This window comes from Euprymna scolopes, chromosome 14 (assembly GCF_053919585.1).
Source record: "Euprymna scolopes isolate OS-2025 chromosome 14, ASM5391958v1, whole genome shotgun sequence".
Lineage (NCBI taxonomy): Eukaryota > Metazoa > Mollusca > Cephalopoda > Sepiida > Sepiolidae > Euprymna > Euprymna scolopes.
Genome location: NC_136495.1, coordinates 55,126,231 through 55,146,818, shown reverse-complemented (window position 1 = coordinate 55,146,818; position 20,588 = coordinate 55,126,231).

Here is a 20,588-nt window from a genome sequence, read left to right as displayed (position 1 = left end):
ATTTCCCTCCGCCACATCTCTCTTCCAGAAACATATATACATGTATACTAAAATTCATGAAAAACTATATATATTTAGTATTAGTCCGGGCGTAAAATACGTTTAAATATGATATTTTAATTTGTCCAGATTTCGTATATATTATTATAGAGTCGTGATTTCAAAAGTAAAAAAAAAGTATTTGGGTGCCATCAGCTAGAATCGAAACCAAAACTGTAGCATTCAACGTTAGGAACGTTACCACTGTACCAACGTGGCATGCATGTAAATCGATCGAAAATTAAAAATAAGATAAGATGAATATACAAAATATATAACGGTGTTTCAATTTTGACCCATTTTTGACCCCTGAGAAACAATTTAAACTGACTAAAGACACATAAAAGAACGACCCGTAAAAGTCCAGTCATTTGAGATACCTAGCGCCGCTCTACGACTTTTAGTTTCGGAGGAGATAGAGTTTGAAAATATGGAGACCGACAGATATATAGCCGTTTATATATTAAATTATACTAAATGTGAATTAATCAATGTCTGTACCCCTAAGGCCTTTTCTCAATACTTTTATATACATGCTAAAATATACTTTAGTTTTTGGGATTGAGTTATATTTCAAAGCTAGTTCTGTTTTAATTGTTCTGATCAGATGTACTGTATAATTAACTGAATAAGTCCCTCTACCCTCTGTGTATTACACGCATCCCTTTCACTCTGCTCATACAACCATTCTTTGAGATTTCTGAGCGTTTCGGTGAGCATTTTGCAAACAACCGTTTCTCTCTTTCCATCTAATTTGCATAGTATGTTCGCATGCAGCGTAAACACGTATGCAACTTAGATAGAAAAATCATAGCTCGGTTTTATGTTGCCGAAAAATATAATATAAAAGTAAAGAGACTTATTATATTTAGTTATTCGAGACGGATTTCTTAAAAGATATATCACAGTTTATGGTTTTTCGAATCAAATAAAAATGGAACAAATCATGGTAGTGGTTGTGACCCGACAGATAACACGTTATATATATATATATATATATATATATATATATATATATATATATATATATATATATATATATATATATATATATAACCAAACGAGATCTAAAGCGGACAAATCTGATGATATCTGAAGCACACACACGCACGCGCGCACACACACATAAATACACACACATTATATGTGTGTGTGTGTGTGCGTGTATGTTTGTTCTAGATTGTATCCCTTTCTCTCCAACGACGTCCAACAAGTGATATCATTAGATTTGTCCGCTTTTTAGATCTCGTTTGGTCACTAGGACTGGGCTGTTTCTTCGACGAGGGTCCTAGTTAATGAGAGGATGCGGTCGGAAAAGTTGCCACTCTCCCCACATTGCTTCTGATAGCGTGTGCAATCAGTCGGGCCCGCGTGTCTCAGAAAGTAGAGGTTATTTCAGGCCAAAAGAAGAAAAGAAGAAAAAGAAATGTATTAATGAAGTTGAATCGATGAACCTTAAGTCTGGGCGCTTGTCTCTTTACAGTGTGAATTTAATGGCTTAGGACCGAGTAAGATTTAAGAGTTTTTTTTTTTCTCTTTGAATGGTGTGGGTCCCCTGGCGGTCATCAGAGTGTATCCTCGAGGCTATTTTTGCCTCTAAATATATTGTATAGTAAACCAATCTCAGGCAGTTTTTTTTTTAATTATGAAACCCTAAAAAAATCTTCCTTTTCTTCTTCTTCCTCAAATCTCTATGTCTGACCACCACTCTCAACAGAAGGATCGCATTGCCTTCACCCTTCATTAGGTCTTTATCTTTCACCATCACTCATATGAGAAGGTCGCTCCTCTCGCTTCATTTGCATACTGAAGAATTTTTCCCCCAAATACCATTTCGTATAAGTAAATAAATAAATAAATTGGTTATCTTGTTTTTTTCTATCCAAAGAAACCCATAATATCTGGCCTATGTTTGGGTGAACACAAATAACTTCGACCACCAAATTAGATTAACTGTTTGTTTGTTTATATATATATATATATATATATATATATATATATATATATATATATATATATATATATATATATAATGTACCAAGGGTGGCATGAAAATGAGATTTGTGAAATTGCCAAAAGGTGCCATTTCTGACATTTTCTCGAGATATCTTTATAATCTAAGACGTTAACTTTTTCAGCTAGTGTGTGTTTTTAATGGTTGCTGATGTCAACCCAGTTACCATGGAAGGAAAAAACAGATTTTTCCTTTATCAATTAATTATATCCACAAACAATTGTGTATGTATTAAATCAATATCATAACAACCTTTCTTAATAATGCTCTTTCTTTCCATCATCAACATCATCATCACCGCCACCATCATCATCATCATCACTATTGTTGCATCCAACGGCACCATCACAGATCGTTTGACTCGTTGATCTAGTAGTCTCCACCAGTTTTCTGTTTTAATACCTCATTATAATGAAGCTTCATATTTTCCAAGTAGTTTCCAAGTAGTTTCCAAGTATTACAATATTGTGGAACTCTCTTCCTGCTCCCTGTTGTTATCTTACCTATAGCATTGATCTTTTCAAGACATTTCAAGATCAATAGGTATGTCCTGTCTTTGCGATAGCCATCTTTTATTCTTGTTAGATCCATTACTTTAAGTGGGCGCTCGTCTTGATTTCCATAACACAGACACATATACATACATACGCTAATATATATACACACAAATGCGCGCGCGCGCACACACACACACACACACACACACACACACACACATATATATATATATATATATATATATATATATATATATATAATGAAGTCAAAGATCGCTTCTGTTGCCGAGTAATTATGTCAGCCTCTTTAAGAAACTCGTTTCTTATCGTTGAGCACTTTCAGTTGAAATAAAAGTCGGTCAATTTAGCTCATATGCGCAGAGCATCATATAATTATTAGATCACTCTGACAGACGTTAAAAACATTTAAAAATAAATGTTTTAATTTCAACAGTATTCCTTGCGGTTAACGGTGGCCGAATGGATTAGGTCCTTGCTAATAAATCGGGTTCGAATCTATCGACCGGTTTTAATCGTGACACGCTGCACTGACGATTCCCGAAAGGATGAAACACTAGTGTCTGTAGGTACTTAATAATTATTATAGTATATATATATATATATATATATATATATATATATATATATATATATATATATATTATAATAACGTGTGTGTGTACAAATGTGTATATATATGTGTGTATATATGTGTGCGTATGTATGTATTAACTAAAACTAACTGACGTTACCTGGTGTATTGTGAACTCGTTTTAGTTGTTACTTTTTCTTAAATAATGAGTAAAACATCCATCATATTTTCTATTGTAAAATGAATAATCATTTCATTGATTTTCATTTTTAGGTGATGATATAACAATGATTTATATTAGCAGTTGTCTCGGCCGGACTAAATACAATTAAAAATATATCGAAGCTAACAACATTATTATATTGCCAATAACACGGTACAACACTTACAAAGGAAAATTGGCTTGTAAAAAAGAAAAAGTTTTATTTATAGGCTTTGATGCTATACGTATCTGACTTTGAAAATCTGACAAGATAACTTTATATGTTTTATTGGGTACTTTGGTTATCGCGCTGAATCATTGCTGTGAATCACCAATTCAGCTCAGACACTCCTATAAATCAAACCCCACCCCGACACCTGGCAAAGACCGGATTAGCAAAAACGAACGACCAGAAGAGGAAGTCTCTACATCACCCTGAAGAAAGCGACACGGTTATCCAACAAAAAATAAAACATTAATTTTTTCACGCGACCCCGTTATATCAAAGAACATCTACTTCAAAACATCGCGAGTATAGTCAGTGATTATACCATTTTATGCTCTTTTCACAAAAATAAGTAATTGTAACTTATATGTATACTAGCAGGCCGTCCGGCGTTGCCCGGTAATAAAATACGCTGAAATATTATATTTTAATTCATGCAGATTCCAAACCTATAGAGCCAATTACCTATGGAATACAATATTGTACCCAATAAATAGAAATATTAAAAATGTAAGAAAACACATGACTTGACTGCCATCAGCTAGAATCGAAACCAAAACCTACAGCTTCCCAGCCTAGTCCGTGAGTGTTTGACCCAAATCCATATGCCTACAAATGCGACAGAAAATATTATTTAAGCTATAACTGTTAATTAGCACATGTGCAGAAAAAAATGGGGATAGTCGACTTACGCCAGGCCATGGTCAATGTTTTTTTTTTTTTTTTTTTTTTTCTAATTTTAACCTCTTAGCAGTTATTTTACTGGCTAAAAACCAAATCGAAAGGGTCCCATAGGTCCAAATACCTCATATATCAAATTCCAAGTCTGGAGACTAAAACTTCAGATAGGAGTTTGGTAGAGAATTTCCGCACACATGCAAGGTCACTTTATATATATATATATATATATATATATATATATATATATATATATATATATATATATATATATATATATATATATTGGTATATAAGACGACCATTAAAGTTAAAAATTATCTTTAAAAACTAATATTTCATAAGATACTTGGTGTTGCGATCTCTAGTCTAAGCTAAATAAACGTGGTTTCGTGATTTAGCAGTCGTCTTATACAACCTATATATGATAAATTTATTAAAATGTGCTCCAATTTTTGTACCTTGTCTTATCTGACGCTCGCCTTATACGCCGAAATATATGGTATATACATGTGAGTTTGCTAGAACCGTTTTACCTAAATGCTACACAATTATGCAGGATGTAGGAAATATGTATAAATAGAACTGAACGTAATAGTTAAATGAAACCAATCATCCAATAAGAAACTATAAGATGAATAATTAAAGTTCGTTTTTCAAAGAATATGCAATTTAGCTAACCTTTATTTAGTCTCTCGCATATCAATGACTGAGTATATTAAAAATTTCGTTTTCGAAATTTTTAAATAGAAAAAATAGGTCTGGCCTTCGGACTACGAGGTAACGGCTCGCGTCGACATCGAGAATCCGTTGTTCTTCGACACTACTTATTTTATAGAAAACATCGATCCACTGCTGTCTAAGGAGAAAAGAATGGGTTTTCTAACTATTCTGGCAGTAGCAAGACTGATGACGTAGGTCACACCCTTCAAAAAGGTCTACGAGAGAACATCTGTTTCAGATCATGATCTAGGTGTTTACTTTAAACATCATCTTAAAGTGAAAATCAGATGCCATTGGAAGAGGTTGCATCGAGTGGAGTTTGATAAGAGGTGGGTGCATGATACTAGTTTGTGTATCCGTCGAGCAGTCAGGTACGAGTACGTGTTCCCTCCATAGGCATGACACACACAGTCTTCGGCTCTTCGGGACCTATCCATTAGTGGCTAGTTAGCTCTTCTTAAAAAGACTCTTAGTTGGTGATACAAATGAGAACCCGGTCTTGTTATGTGTGTGTGTGTGTGTGCGTGTGTGTGTGTGCGTGTGTGTGTGTGTGTGTGTGTGTGTGCGTGTGTGTGTGTGTGTGTGTGTGTGTGTGTGTGTGTGTGTGTGTGTGTGCAAGAGAACCTCCGAAGGCGCCCTACACCCACATTTCGTTTGCACTCGATCTTCCCCCAGAGGTATTGTTTCTCGGGGGTCACATTCCGCCTCTTGTTCCTTCCCAATCTATCTATCTTTTCACGTCGCCTATTAGCCCCCACTTCCATTTAGAGACCGACCTACTTGTTTTCGGCTTCCCGGAAAATAGTGGGCATTATAACACTTAGACAAGGGTTGGGAGGGACCATACTAACATACCCCAACATTTTCAACATCTATTTTGGGGGCGTTTTTCTCGATCTTCCAACTCCCCATCATTAATTTCACACACTCTATATACATTCATATCGATCGAACTTTCTTACAAATTTAAGACATTTTTCTTCTTCCCGATGAACTTTTACATCCCATTTTCTTTTAATAATAAAAAATATGGACATGATTGCGACACATTTAAAACATTGTGGGGTTCTTTAAGTAGGGTTAACTCCATGGTGTGAATGCGGTATTGTGGTGAAAGGTACCGACTAAAAGAAATCCCCCACCCTCCAAATTTCTTGATGCTTCATGCCTAAATTTGTTGTCTATGTTATTAATCCTTTATTGTTGTAATGTAGTCATTGCCATAGTACTGCATTGATTTCACGCGCAAAAATGAATTAATAAGATCACGGTGTAGTATCTGTTCTAATGCTACACCTAAGTTAATTTGTCTTTGGTCAATAAAAGAGAAACCCTTCATATACTAAGGCAATTTTTATTTTTGCCTATTTCCAGAGTGCCCCTTTTTGGGGAGCTGGTGTTTTCCCCACATTAAAAAAAAACCTTATGTGAAATTTTGCTTTCATGGGGAAGCAAATAAATACTAATAGAAAAAGTAGATCTGCCCTTCGGGCTAAGATCACAGTGTAGTATCTTACGTTAATTTGTCTGGAGTCAATCTAGGGGAAACCCTTCTCTACTAAGACAATTTTTATTTTTGCCCACTTCCAGAGTGTGCTTGGGGGTGGGGCTGGTCCCCCGCCCCACATTAAAAACGAATTTGTGTCACATTTTGCTTTCGTGAGAAACCAAATGACTATTAATAGAAAAAGTAGGCTTTTAATCTCGATGTCAGAACAAGAAAAAAAATAAAAATCCAACTTTATAGGGATATAGAAGATAGATTTAAGTTAACTCTTTGCTCTGTCAGTACTCCCATTGACTTGCCTTCCGGTTTTTATAAGAGAGTAATCAAGCTCGACAAAAAGGAACTCTCTGGATTAAAACAAAAATAAAAAATTGCCTCAATCTAGAAAGGTTTTTTCCTTCAATAACCTAAGACATAAAAGATCAAATGTAAATGGACAGTAAAAAAAAAAACAAAAAATAAAAAATAACAGTTGACCTTAGCAGAAGTAAATAAACTAACTTCTGGATATGCGTACATATACATTTTAAAGTTGCTTTAGTCTTTTTTAATCCATCTAGTGATAGCTCAGATGGTAACGACGGAAGCTGAAGCGCTAAATAATAATTAAAGATGGAGCATTGAGCGTTTTAGTTTTGATTCCAGCTGATGGTGCCGAAATCATTTGTTTTTTTTTGTTTTTTTTTTGTTTTGTTTTTTTTAACTTTTGAAATCATTACTATCTATATTGGGTACAATATAATAAACCAAAAAATCCAGATATTTTTCTCTGTAATAATAAATACGAAATCTGTATGGATTAAAATATCATATTTAAGCATATTTTACAACCGCTAGTGGTGACTGGTGATGTATTACGAAAGATTATTGTGCGTCTGGGCTACCGTAGTATGGATTTTCCCCTCCCTAACAATAGACAGAACTGGCCATATTATATCAGAGAAATGTGCGCTTAAATACAAATAACTTCTCCGGGAAAACCCAACCTGTTTTTTTTTTTCTGAGAAAGTCAGAAACATGATTCATGATGCGATGTGATAAGAGAGAGAGAGAAAGAGGGGAGAGAGAAAGAGAGAGGGAGAGACAGGAACAGACAGACTGCGAGAGGGTGCAGACAGGGCATGTGTGTATAAATAACATATTGCCAGTCTTTATTCAAGTAGATGTCTGCGTTTTAGTTAATATTCGCAATTCTGGTCGTATACATATGTGACAGACAGACAGGCAGACAGACAGACAGACACACACACACACACACACACACACACACACACACACACACACACACACACAAATTCGCGCGCTCGTATCTGCGTGTGTGTAGTTTAAAAGTATATATGATGTTATTTGAACATATGTGTGTGCGTCTGAGTGTAGGCGTGTGTACATTGGCCTTCGGTACAAGATCAAAGTGTAGTATCTCTTCTTCAGATGCTGCACTTCTATTTCTTGTTCTCTTTCGGTGGATGAGAAATCCTTCACGACTGAGAAAATTTTTATTTTTGTACCTTTTCTCCACGTTAAAAAACGACCCTGGTGTCTAACTCTGTCCCGTGAGGAGGCATAGTAAATAGGTAAAATTATTTTATTTTAGCTTTATTTAATTTACTTATTTTCATTTTTACTTATTCTTAAATAGTACAATTGAACCGATTACAATTTATATTCGTATCTTTTACTATTCACCACTTATCAAGGTCCAAGGGCCACTTGAGGATGGTTAATCAGTGTAAGGTGGTCCTCGAAGCGTCGGTTTAGTAATCATTAGTGGTTGAAATAGAGTATAGTTTGATTATTTAAGGGGACGGCTGAAGAAAAACTTGTTTACATTGGACTTGAGGACGACCATATTGTAATCAACTGGAAAGCAGGCGGGCAGTTTTAGGAAAGAAGCTTTATTAATAGAATCTACTTTTAGATTTAGGCAGAAATAGAGAGTGGGGGATTATTGATGATGGTTGTAGCTAGTCGAGTGTTTTGTGAAAGTTTAGCAGGGGGGGGGCATAGATTAGAACAGACAAACACTTGCCATGAAAATAACCATAGAGCAGAGACAGGATCGCAACGTCTCTTTTGTGGGAGAGAGGCTGCAATGAAAGAGAAAAGGGCATCACCTATTAGGTTTCGAAACAGGGCTTTGAATTTTGTCATGGCACGATAGGATGCTCCGAGCAACTCCTGTCCAAAAGTGGCCACAGGGTGTACTTAAGTTCAGAAGAGAGAAAATCAGAGAGATCTTGGTCATTACCGGCCTTTGAAGTGTTGCCATAGTATAGTAGTACCGTCTTCATAAAAGTATATCTTGATCAAAGAATGTGATTTGGAAGATTAGTGATGAAAATTAGGAAGAGAGTTGGGCCCAGAATAGAACCCCGAGGAACGCCAGCATTGATACTATGAGTTTCTGATTTCTGCCCATCGACGACTACTCTTATAAATTTTTCAGACATAAATGATTTAATAACTGAGAGGACATTTCCAGCAATTCTGTAGCTGGAAATATTGCGAATTAGACCTTTATGCCCTATCAACAGCCTTTCATATGTCAAGACCAATTGCCCTAGAAGCGAAGCTTCTATCTACAGATTCACTAATCCTGTAGGATCTTAGCACATTAGCTCTAGATCTAGCCACATTGCGTGTCACTGGGTAGGTTATTTTTTGTAAGATTGTTGGTTGGTTGGTTGTTTTTGTTTTACGGCATATCAACCCTTTTCAGGTTATTTAATGCCGAATCCAAAGATTTTGAAGAACAATTTTTTAATAGAATATATTTGTTGTTTTCAAGTCGGTTTCTATTTAACCCATAGTTGGGACCCTAACAGGTACTACCACTCTGGGTCAGAGTGGACCTGGGAGCAATGGCAATTAAAGGGTGGATCCACACTCCCCAAAGCCCACAAGCTGGGGCCTCACCACTGGATATAGTTTAAGGTCATATCCAGGACCGTAAAATTGTTAACCACCTCCCTATTTATCACAGATTCTAGCAACTTACTCATGACACACAGAAGACTGGTGTGTCTGTACTGAGAGGCAGATGCCCTATTTCCAGAATTTTTAAATACGGGGCAGACTGATGAAGTCTTCCAATGTGCTGGAAAGTATTTCTCCTAAAGACTACGTTCAAACAACTTTGTAAGTATGGGAGCTAGTTCCGGTTGAAGCTTTTTCAGCACTATGACTGTTGCTTTACTGGAATCAAGGTTTTGGATAAGCTCGGCAACACCACGCATAGACATTTGCATGTCGCATAGCATGTTTTCAGACACAGGAGGAAATATGGTGCAAAGCGGCCCTGATCGCAATGGGTAGAATTTGCTGCAAAGTTCTTAGCAAAGCGTTTAACTTTGCTTTCATTAAAACTATTGTTTATTTTTATTCTATTTGTAAATTTTATTATTTCTCATTTTTTTCTTTAATGCCTCTACTTCTACTTAGCACTAAATATAAACAATTAATTGCAAAAAGTTTTCAATCTTATCTACTCTATGGGAATACTTTATAAACCTTAAACCTCGTTATGTTGTTTATTAGTGAATTATTAAATTATTTGACGTTTTACCGAAAAATAATGTGTAATAATCGGTGCGTATTCTCTCCCGACAACCCGACATTATCTCTAGACCGAAATAGATTACACTGCAAGGAATAAAACGATAAACTTTATTATATAGAAGTCTACAGGGAAAGTTAGGATCCGAAATGGTGCGTATTCTCTCCTGATTACCCGACATAATATGGAGACCGATATGAAATACGCCACAAGTTAAAACATCTGATAAACTTGATTATATTCATGCCTGCAAGGTAATCTGTTTCTTCCAAACAACAATATCTTCTGTTAATCGCTAGCTTCATTGCGAATTTCTGCTACTGTTCCGGTAGCAAATATTACAAGGTGAAACGATAAAAGTGTCGCCCTACAAAAGACAACATGATTCCATTTCCGTTTGATGAAAACCAGTTAGGGTTTCTTTTTTTGGTTGCAGACCATCTACTAGTTCGCCAGTTGTGTACAAATCCCAAGAGCGGTAGGAGCTTTCTATCATGTCTGAAAGTGACACACTGTTCAACGAGCGAGATCGGAGATGCGCCGCTGCTCATACTCTTTACCAGTTCATGTTATTACAACAGGACCATTGCCAGCACCCTCAAAATGCAAATCCGGGCGGTTCAACGCCTGAGGGCACATCTCAACGCATCGGACGACTATTTCCGGCCACAGTTATGGTCTTTGGTGTGGTTTCAATGAGGGCCACATCATGCCATCCCACATTTTATGAAGTCGACTTGAAAGTCAACACCAAAGTGTACCTGGATGTGGTGAAGAGTAAGGTCACCCCCTGATGCAATTAAGTGACCGCTGGCAGACCCTGTGTGTGGCAGCAGGACTCGGCGCCGACCCACAAGTCAAAAGAGAATCAAGCTTGGCTTCAAAAGAAGTGCTACGACTTTGTACCCTTCCTCTTCCGACCTGAACCCGCTTTCGTTTGGTCATACGTCGAGAACATCACAAATAAGACCTCCTACAACCCCTAGAAAACAAGTTTTTTTTTAAGGCAGGTTTTGTGTTAGTCTACCTGACACAATTACTATCTGAAGTTGCTAAGATTCCAACCTTCCCCATATATAAATGACTTGTTCCAAAATCAAATTATGCCGCCTCGTCAACTAAAACAGTGTCATTTGAAATAGGTGAAACTTGTTTAGCACATTCGAAGGAAATTTAGCTGACATATTTTTACGGTCATCATCATATTGTATGAATTGAATATTTTATTGTTGGCCGTGGTTTCCCTGATAATTTTCTAATCAGAATTCTTTCTATAAAGACATCGGGTACTTACGGGAATGGCCACGAGAAGGTTACTAACATCCTAAGTGAAAGTGATTTTGTGGAAGGAACTGGATTCGAACTTGTAACACCCAGGTTGTCAGTCACTGCTGTCATCTCCCATTTTTACAGTAAAAAGACAGAGATACTTTTTGTTTAAAAAAAATTAAATTGCTATAATTTAAAATAAATAAATAGTGTTGTTTATGGAAGAGGACAGATCCCAGTAATTAGAAAAACAAAGTAAATAGGATCGAAAATAATATTTATTAAAGGAGAATGCTAGAATCGAACCCAGTGATTAAAAGTTAAAAAGAATACATATTGCTATTTAGATGCGATTCTAGGAATGTGGAGAATTATGCATTGTAGTTAGAAATAACTATAAAAACAACTAATTAGGCCAGAGAGGTAGAATCGGACAATGTAAATTAAGAAATGTCTTTGTGTTACCAAAAACATGTTGGAGTCATATGTAATATGCAAAATCCATGTGAAAAAAACATTCACATGTTTTAACACGTTCTGACGTCACAAAAAAAGATAGATCCAATATATTCAGTTAAGTTAGAGTTAAAAATCAGTTACAGAGTTGAGTTCAGTTAAGGCTAGGAGAGTCGGGAGAATTGGCAGTTGAGAAAGGAGAGAGAGTTAGCCTAAGCCCTTTTTGGAAGCGAGACAGAGAGGGGAGGACAAAATGTAGAAACTTAACGCGGTATCGAATGTCTGACTATTCTCATCACTAGCTGGAATAAATGTCATGACGTTGTTTGTAAGCCTTTGTCATTGTCGTTATTTCAACCGCAAGGTAATGTATTTTGTCATCGTCTTGAATATTGAACTTTATAATAAGCTCCCTTCCAAAGTGTTAACTCTCTGTCCCCATCATCAATAATGTATCTCCCCTCTGTGTTTAAAAGAACTGTCTATTACAAACTCTTTTCAAATCTACATCAGCTCTTATTATAAATATGAACTGTATAACTCTTGTAGTATTAGGAATCCCAGCTTAATTGCTATATAGATAGTTTTAGAAATGGAAAGTTATGTAAGTATATTTTCATTTCCCATCAGTGAAATGGCAGGGTCGCAAAAAGTTAGGTTTGACAGATATTAACTTAGAGAGAATGCACCGGAAATTTGGGGTGACATGCACCAGAAATTAGGGATGACACAGGAATTGTGGTTGTAGGCTTCCGGTTGACGACCACATGGGAGAGAGTGGTTTAGGCAGCAGATTTGGTTGGTTGATTGTTTTTGTTTTACGGCATACCAACCCTTTTCGGGTTATTTAATGCCGAATCCAAAGATTTTGAAGAAAAAATTTTTTTAATAGAGTATATTTGTTGTTTTCACGTCGGTTTCTATTTAACCCATAGTTGGGACCCTAACAGGTACTACCACTCTGGGTCAGAGTGGACCTGGGAGCAATGGTAACTAAAGGGTGGCTACACCCCCCCAAAGCCCACAAGCTGGGGCCTCACCACTGGATATAGTTTAAGGTCATATCCAGGACCCTAGGCAGAAGAGGAATGCAAATCGGAGATTCGGCTCTCTGACAACCAGGGTCCGAGATGAAAGGCTTGCCTTTAATAAAAGATTGAAGCTTCAAATCCATCTTGTTGTTTATCGATGCATCTGTCTGCAGTGACCACTTCCTAACGAGATGGTAGACCAGCGACCAGAAGATATCATTCGCTGGCCAAGTCAAGCAGGTATGTACGCATTATGTTATTTGCATATACATGTCTCGAGACCTTCGAAGGCAAGAAACGGTGAAAGGATAAGAACACACCCCCACACACACATATAACAGTGAACTGCACCTAAAATACGTAAGAGCATACACACATACACACACCCATATATGTAAGAACACAGACTCTTAAAAGTACCTTTAGTAGTAAAGGTAACAAGAAACAGTAAAAAGAAAACGAAGTAGAAGTAAACGAAATAGTAAAGTGAACAAATAAATAAATAATAAATAGAAGGACGCAAAAGCATTGTTTAACACTCATTATAATTGTTTCATCGTCGTCACTGTAACACGTTATATTAACGTTATATGATGTCTCTGTTATATCATCCGTTATATTCTCGTCACTTATATGTACACCTCGCAACACAACAGCCACCGTTAAGTCCCTCCACGATATGCTACAATAGTAACGTATTCGTTTTATTTATTTAAGAATATTTAGCTGACAATATCTATATATTAATACGATAGCGTGTGTGTCATTTTGTGTGTCACACTTTTTTTTTTACACGGTGGTCACCACTTATCAAGGCCCGGAAGCCACTCAGGGATAAGGGTTATTGCAAGTACAGTACGTTAGTGTGGAGATTTGATGAAGTGTTTACTTAAGGGGGCAGTTCATTAGGAATTTGTTAACGTTGGACTTGAAGCCATCCAAGTTGTAGTGAGGTAGGAAGCAGGCAGACGAAACAGAGTTCCACAGGCGCGCAGTTCTAAGAAAGAAGCTTTGTTCATGGAATCGACGTTTTGATTTAGGCACAGATAAAGAGTGGGGGAAAATTTTCACAGTGGATTCAGCTAGACGGGTGTTTTTCGTGAAAGATTGGCGAGGGGGGACCAGAGGTTGGAGTTCAGACGAGCACCTGCTATGGAAATAACGATAAAACAAGGATAGGCTCGCAACGTCTCTTCTGTGGGAGAGAGGTTGCAGGGTAGAGAAAAGGGCATCCCCCACTAAGCCACGAAATCTATTTTGTACTCTGTCAAGGCAGGATAGGCTGTTTTTAGCAGCTCCTGCCCAGATATGGCAGCAGTATTCCATCTTTGGACGTACTTAGCTTTTATATAGATAGAAAATTGCATCATTAGTGAGATATCCTCTGGAGCGGTAGAAGGATCCCACCATCTTTCCAGCGTCCTTAGCAACAGACTTGATGTACGTGTTCTATTTCAGATCAGGAGTAAAGGTCAAACCCAGAAGCTTGTCAAAACACACTTACATCTTTTTTTTCTTTTGAGTGACTGGCGTTTAATTGCTATGACCTTCCATTTCTCGTAATAAATAATTTTACAAAGAATACTTCATAAGTTTTGGTTTTGGTTATAAATGACATTCAAGTTATTTTTTTTTTCTCATATATAAATAATTTTACCAAAAATTCTTTATTAATTTTTTGTTTCGGTTTCGATTATAACTGAAGGAACTTAAGTTATAGATATATACATATATATTTTTTGTCTTCATAAATTTTTGTTTCGGTTTCGATTCAAGCTGATGCATCCAAGCCATATATATATATATATATATATATATATATATATATATATATATATATATATATATATATATATATATATATGAAATCACAACTTTATAATATATATAAGAATTGGTAGAAAATCGACTCTATAATAATATATACAAAATCTGCAAGAATTAAAATATCATATTTAAGCGTATTTTACGACCAGGCTACGCCGGGCGTCACTACTAGCTTTGATAATTACTTTTGCAGTTTTAACAAAAGAGCTATAATAATATCAGGGCGTCCCCACTTACGCTGAACATCCACAGAATGCCAACATCAATATATTACATATGAAAGAGTCCGCTATGGAAATTTCACAGGTCCCGCTAGTCAACTATTATTACGAAAGAAGAAATTATCATATTTTAACAGGAGATATTATTTTTAACAGTTAATTATACAGCTTTTGACTACTCTACACTCTTTAACCCTTATCCTTGAGTGGCCGATCGGCCTTGATAAGTGGTGACGCCTATGTAAAAAAAAAAAAAAAAATTCGCGTGGTTTTGCTTGTAGTCATATACTGTTGAGTTGTGCGATTGAACGTGACATCAAAGAGATGTCGAAAAGTCAGACTTTCGATAACGAATATTAGCTTTTTTTTAATGAAAGTATTACAAAACGTTAACAATTGCAATTAAAAAAAAAAAGGAACCCAGTGTGATTTTAACTGAAACTGAACTTAAATATTAAATATTAATTTGTAAAAAAAAAAAATTAAAAAGTTGTGTGCTTCTGCTGGGGAATGAGATTAATGGGGATATAATTGAACGGATCAGTCCTTTCGCCAGAATTCTTGAATACTAGTACTGCTAATTTTCCAGCTGTCAGGGAAGCAAGACTCGGCTAGACATTTGTGGGATAGTTTGGAGAGGAACGGGGCCAGCTCAGCAGAGCATTTCTCAATTAGTATAGCAAAAATTAGATAAAAACCCACTCGCCTTGTGGGTTTCTAGTTTTTTTTTTATGACATCACAACACATTGTAGTTACCATAGATGATGTTAAAACATACATAAGGTCGCAATTATACTTCGATAACACAGAATCATAATGAACGTTTTATCAGTTTTTGCTTGTATGCTGTTGCGTTGAGCCCATAAATTATTCGCTTTGTCAGCGCCAAAAGAAATGAATAAATAATTTTAGGACGGTACGTGCGATTAAATGTATTTTGTTAATAAACTGGTTTGTCGATGCATTATTAATTTTTTAAAAAATCAGTCTAAGATATGGTGACTGAGCTACTTTTTAATGCGACTCAAATCGGATCTATATGCGCGTTGTCTTGCTAGAAAAGCTTTTATAGCCTTGAATTATCAAGGGAGATAATCCATATTCACAAACAGTTGCCTTGTTAGAAAATCTTTCGCGAATAAGGATATTATTGTTCTTATCATGAATATGTATCCATAGTCTTTCATGTAAACAACAAAAACAACTAAATGCGTTACAATGATAATACAGGTGATTTTCAGATCTACAAGTGTGGTTGATCGACGAGAGAGAGAGAGAGAGAGAGAGAGAGAGAGAGATTTACCATACCAATATCACAAAGCGATCGGCGGATTATGTTCTGCAAAGCCCCCCCCCCAAAAAAAAAACAAGTTTTCTCTACAAAACAACCAAACTAAAGATCATGAAAAATATTTGAAGATATAAAGAACAGCAGCTAGCAGCTTTTGCCAAAATGATTGAACTCCTGATCTGAAATGGAACACGTACATCAAGTCTGTTGCCAAGGTCGCTGGAAAGATGGTGGGATCCTTCTACCGCTCCAGAAGATATCTCACTACTGATGCAATTCTCTATCTATATAAAAGGCAAGTATGTCCAAGGATGGAATACTGTCGCCATATCTGGGCAGGAGCTGCTAAAAACAGCCTATCCTGCCTTGACAGAGTACAAAATAGACTTCGTGGCTTAGTGGGGGATGCCCTTTTCTCTACCCTGCAACCTCTCTCCCACAGAAGAGACGTTGCGAGCCTATTCTTGTTTTATCGTTATTTCCATGGCAGATGCTCGTCTGAACTCCAATCTCTGGTCCCCCCTCGCCAATCTTTCACGAAAAACACCCGTCTAGCTGAATCCACTGTGAAAAATTTCCCCCACTCTATATCTGTGCCTAAATCAAAACGCGAATTCCATGAACAAAGCTTCTTTCTTAGAACTGCACGCCTGTGGAAATCTGTTCCGTCTGCCTGCTTCCCTCCGGACTACAACTTGGTTGTCTTCAAGTCCAATGTTAACAAATTCCTAATGAACCGCCCCCTTAAGTAAACATTTCAGCAAATCTCCTCACTAACGTAATGTACTTGCAATAACCCTTATCCCTGAGTGGCTTCCGGGCCTTGATAAGTGGTGATCACTGTGTAAAAAAAAAAAAAAAAAAAAGGTTGATATGTTATGAAACCAAATTACACACCATGAATAAGTATTTGAAGAACTTGATGAATAAAACCTTTTTCCTCCCCCCAAAAATACCGGATTCGACATGAAATAACTAGGGTTGATATGCCGTAAAACAAAACACTCAAACCAAACCAATAAACCAACAGAAATTCTTATAAATAGAAAAAAAAGTTAATAACATATTTTTTGTCGTTTAAAACATCACGGAAATGAGGAATTCAAATTTCAAGAGGAAATCTGCTATGTGTTGCAGATTGGACGGATAGAATGACCATCAGGCGAAAAGTGATTCCAGTAAAAAAAAAACAAAAAAAAAACAAAAAATAAAAAAGTTCTAATGGTACGAAGTTGTTTGGATAATAGGGATGTGATGACAGACCATCTGGTTTTTAGCAAACATTTACTGCCCAGCTTGGAAATTGTCAGGATCGGGGTTGAAAAAATACAGAACGACGTGAAATTATGTACTCAATTCCCTTGCAGTTACAGCACACACACACACACACACACACACACACACACACACAGATATATATATATATATATATATATATATATATATATATATATATATATATATATATATATATATATACTAGAATTTAAGCCCGGCGTTGCCCGGGTGTTTGGATGTGTGTGCTGAGCAAAAAAAAAGTGGTAGTAGAAAGACAGGCTCGAACCCGTACCGCGAAGGACGAAAAGAACGGGGGAAAAACTTGACGTCTTTGTCGTTAAGACCACCGCCAAACCGAAAGTGACGTAGGTTTTAATTAAGGCTAGACAATAGAAAGGAGAGGATGACTTTCAAAAATATCGACAAAAAAGTGACCCCCCCCCTGTAGAAAAGTGCCTAGTTGAAGGTGAAGATATTAATGTTTTAGCCAATTTTTCGATATTTATCGTCTGAAAGATCGAACTTCAAAACGATACTGATCTTGTAAAGATCCGTCGCCTTTTTAGGCAGACATGCAAACATGCATACATACATTTACTAAAAATTTTCGACCCAAACCGATTAAAAAGCTTGCCCTATCTCTGAATACCCTTTATGTAAAATTTCAAATGTTTAGACCAGAAATGTTTAGACCAGAAAGTGTCTGAGTAATTTGGTAGAAACCGCAGAGGTCAATTTTTTTTTAACTTTGACCCCTATTATGACCCCTTAAAATTTATTGTTTTGGGTTCAAATCAAGTTATTAAGTTAGATCCACGTCCAAGGAACCTATATCTAAAATGTCAAGTTTTTAGACCCAAAATTATCGGAGGAGTTTGGTAGAGTTTTCAAAGGTCAAATCGTTGAACTTTGACCCCTTAACAGCCAAATTTTGTGCCGAAAATGAATTACACAGATTTTCCCAAATCTCAGTATCCTTTACATCAAATTTCGAGTCTGTAGACTCAAAATTGACAGAGTTATTGCGAAGGGAAATGTACACACACACACACACACACACACACACACACACATTTTCACTTTTATAGATATAGTAGCATGGGTGTCCGGCGTTACCCGGGTATTTGGAGGTGTATGTTGAGCAAAAAAGAAAAAAAGCGGTCAATTTTTTAAAACTTTGCCCTCTTAACATTTACTGTTTTGGGCTCAAATCAAGTTATTAAGTTAGATCCACGTCTAAGGAACCTATATCTAAAATTTCAAATGTTTAGACTCAAAATTGTCGGAGGAGTTTGGTAGAGTTTTCAAAGGTCAAATCGTTGAACCCATACATAAGGAAATTGTATTTTCTTTTTAAATAAATAGAAAAGAGGGTTTTTAATATGAATATCAATACATTTTTTTTCCATAACCCATGGATTTTCGATGTAGGCTTATCTCTTCAGAGGAAAAGTCATTAGCAAATATTATATCTAGTACGAAATAATATTGTTATTTAGCACATACAAGAAAAATATATTTCAAAATTAATGGCATTTTTTAGGGGGCATGGGTAAAGAAAATTGATGAAATAAGAGTAGATACAATGAAAGGATATGAATTTATGGTATCCGGATGTCGTAGTAATCCTTGTATAGTGTGCTATATTGTGATTAGAGTTCGAGTTTGTTGAATAAATCCACATTGTAGGTAGATTCCAATTTATTATAAGGTATTTTTAGTCATCCGTGATAATCCTTTCAGTATATAAACGTTTTTAATATATAATTCTAATCTACATAAGAAATATAGCTTCCAGCAGACACTTCAAACAGGGACTATACCAACAAAAAATGAGGAGGATTATACCCCGGACTTTACATACTCAAAAAAAAAAAATGATAGAAGTGTGTGTATATATATATATATATATATATATATATATATATATATATATATATATATATATATATGTATATATATATATATATATATATATATATACACTAGCAAAAGTACCCGTTGTTGACTGGGTTCAAAAACAGCCTACAGAAAATGGACTCTCATTTATTAAGGTATGATAGGTCATGAAAAGGAAGGGTTGTAAAGAGATAGCTTCGAATTTGGGGGTATCAAAACCAAAGCAAACTATGATGAAAGTAAAAATAAAATAGGTAAACCCATAACTTATTATACCATACCTGTTCACACTAAAACACTTATCACGCCCCATAATTTTATTATACCATATTTCTTCAAACTGAAACATAATTATCAAAGTATACTTAAGCAGATAGATATGAAAAGTCTTTATTAAAGTTTGTGCCTATTTCCATTCTATGGAGGGCAGGCGCGAACGCAGGCCCCACAATTTTATTATACCATCCTTATTTAAGTTAAAACATACTTACCAAAGTATTCTTATGTACATCTATATCAAAAACACTTGTAAACGTTTTTTTTTTAAATTTTGTATTTCCATACTTTGTGGACCAGGCACGAACGCAGAACCCACAATTTTAATGAACCACCGTTTTGCCAGATCAAACATACCCATTCCTGTGTCTCGATACAGTTTTTTAAAATAGTCAACCATATAGGAGACTATTCGTGACCAGACACACACACACACACACACACACACATACACACACAGACATTCATCTTTATATATATATATATATATATATATATATATATATATATATATATATATATATATATATATATATTATTTTTTTGGAATTCATTATTGAGATGAGTATTATTTATTAATCTATTTATTACGGACTATTATCCTCATCTGTTTAGTTGTTGGTTTACGACGTTTCTACGGTTCCAGGTAAGCATTGTCTTAAGATGGCGGTTTCAACCCTAGGTAATTAAACATAAAAAAGATTAAATTATGTAGATTTATCGTCTATATTTCAAGATTTTCTCAGGATGATCGATTTGAAGAAGTAACATCCAAGTATAATATTTAAAAATATTGTAGCATAAAAGAATTTTTTTTTCAAACGAAACGTAGTCGCAAGAACATTTTTATAATCTGGCGCGACTATGATGTAAAAAGAATATGTTTGTTCTTTATTCGAATGAATTATAGCCTTTAGAATCGAAAGTGTATGATTCCTTTATAAAATGAAGCAAGTGTTGTTTTTTTAAATCTTATTATCGATGTTCTGTACAAAGGTTTGTGGA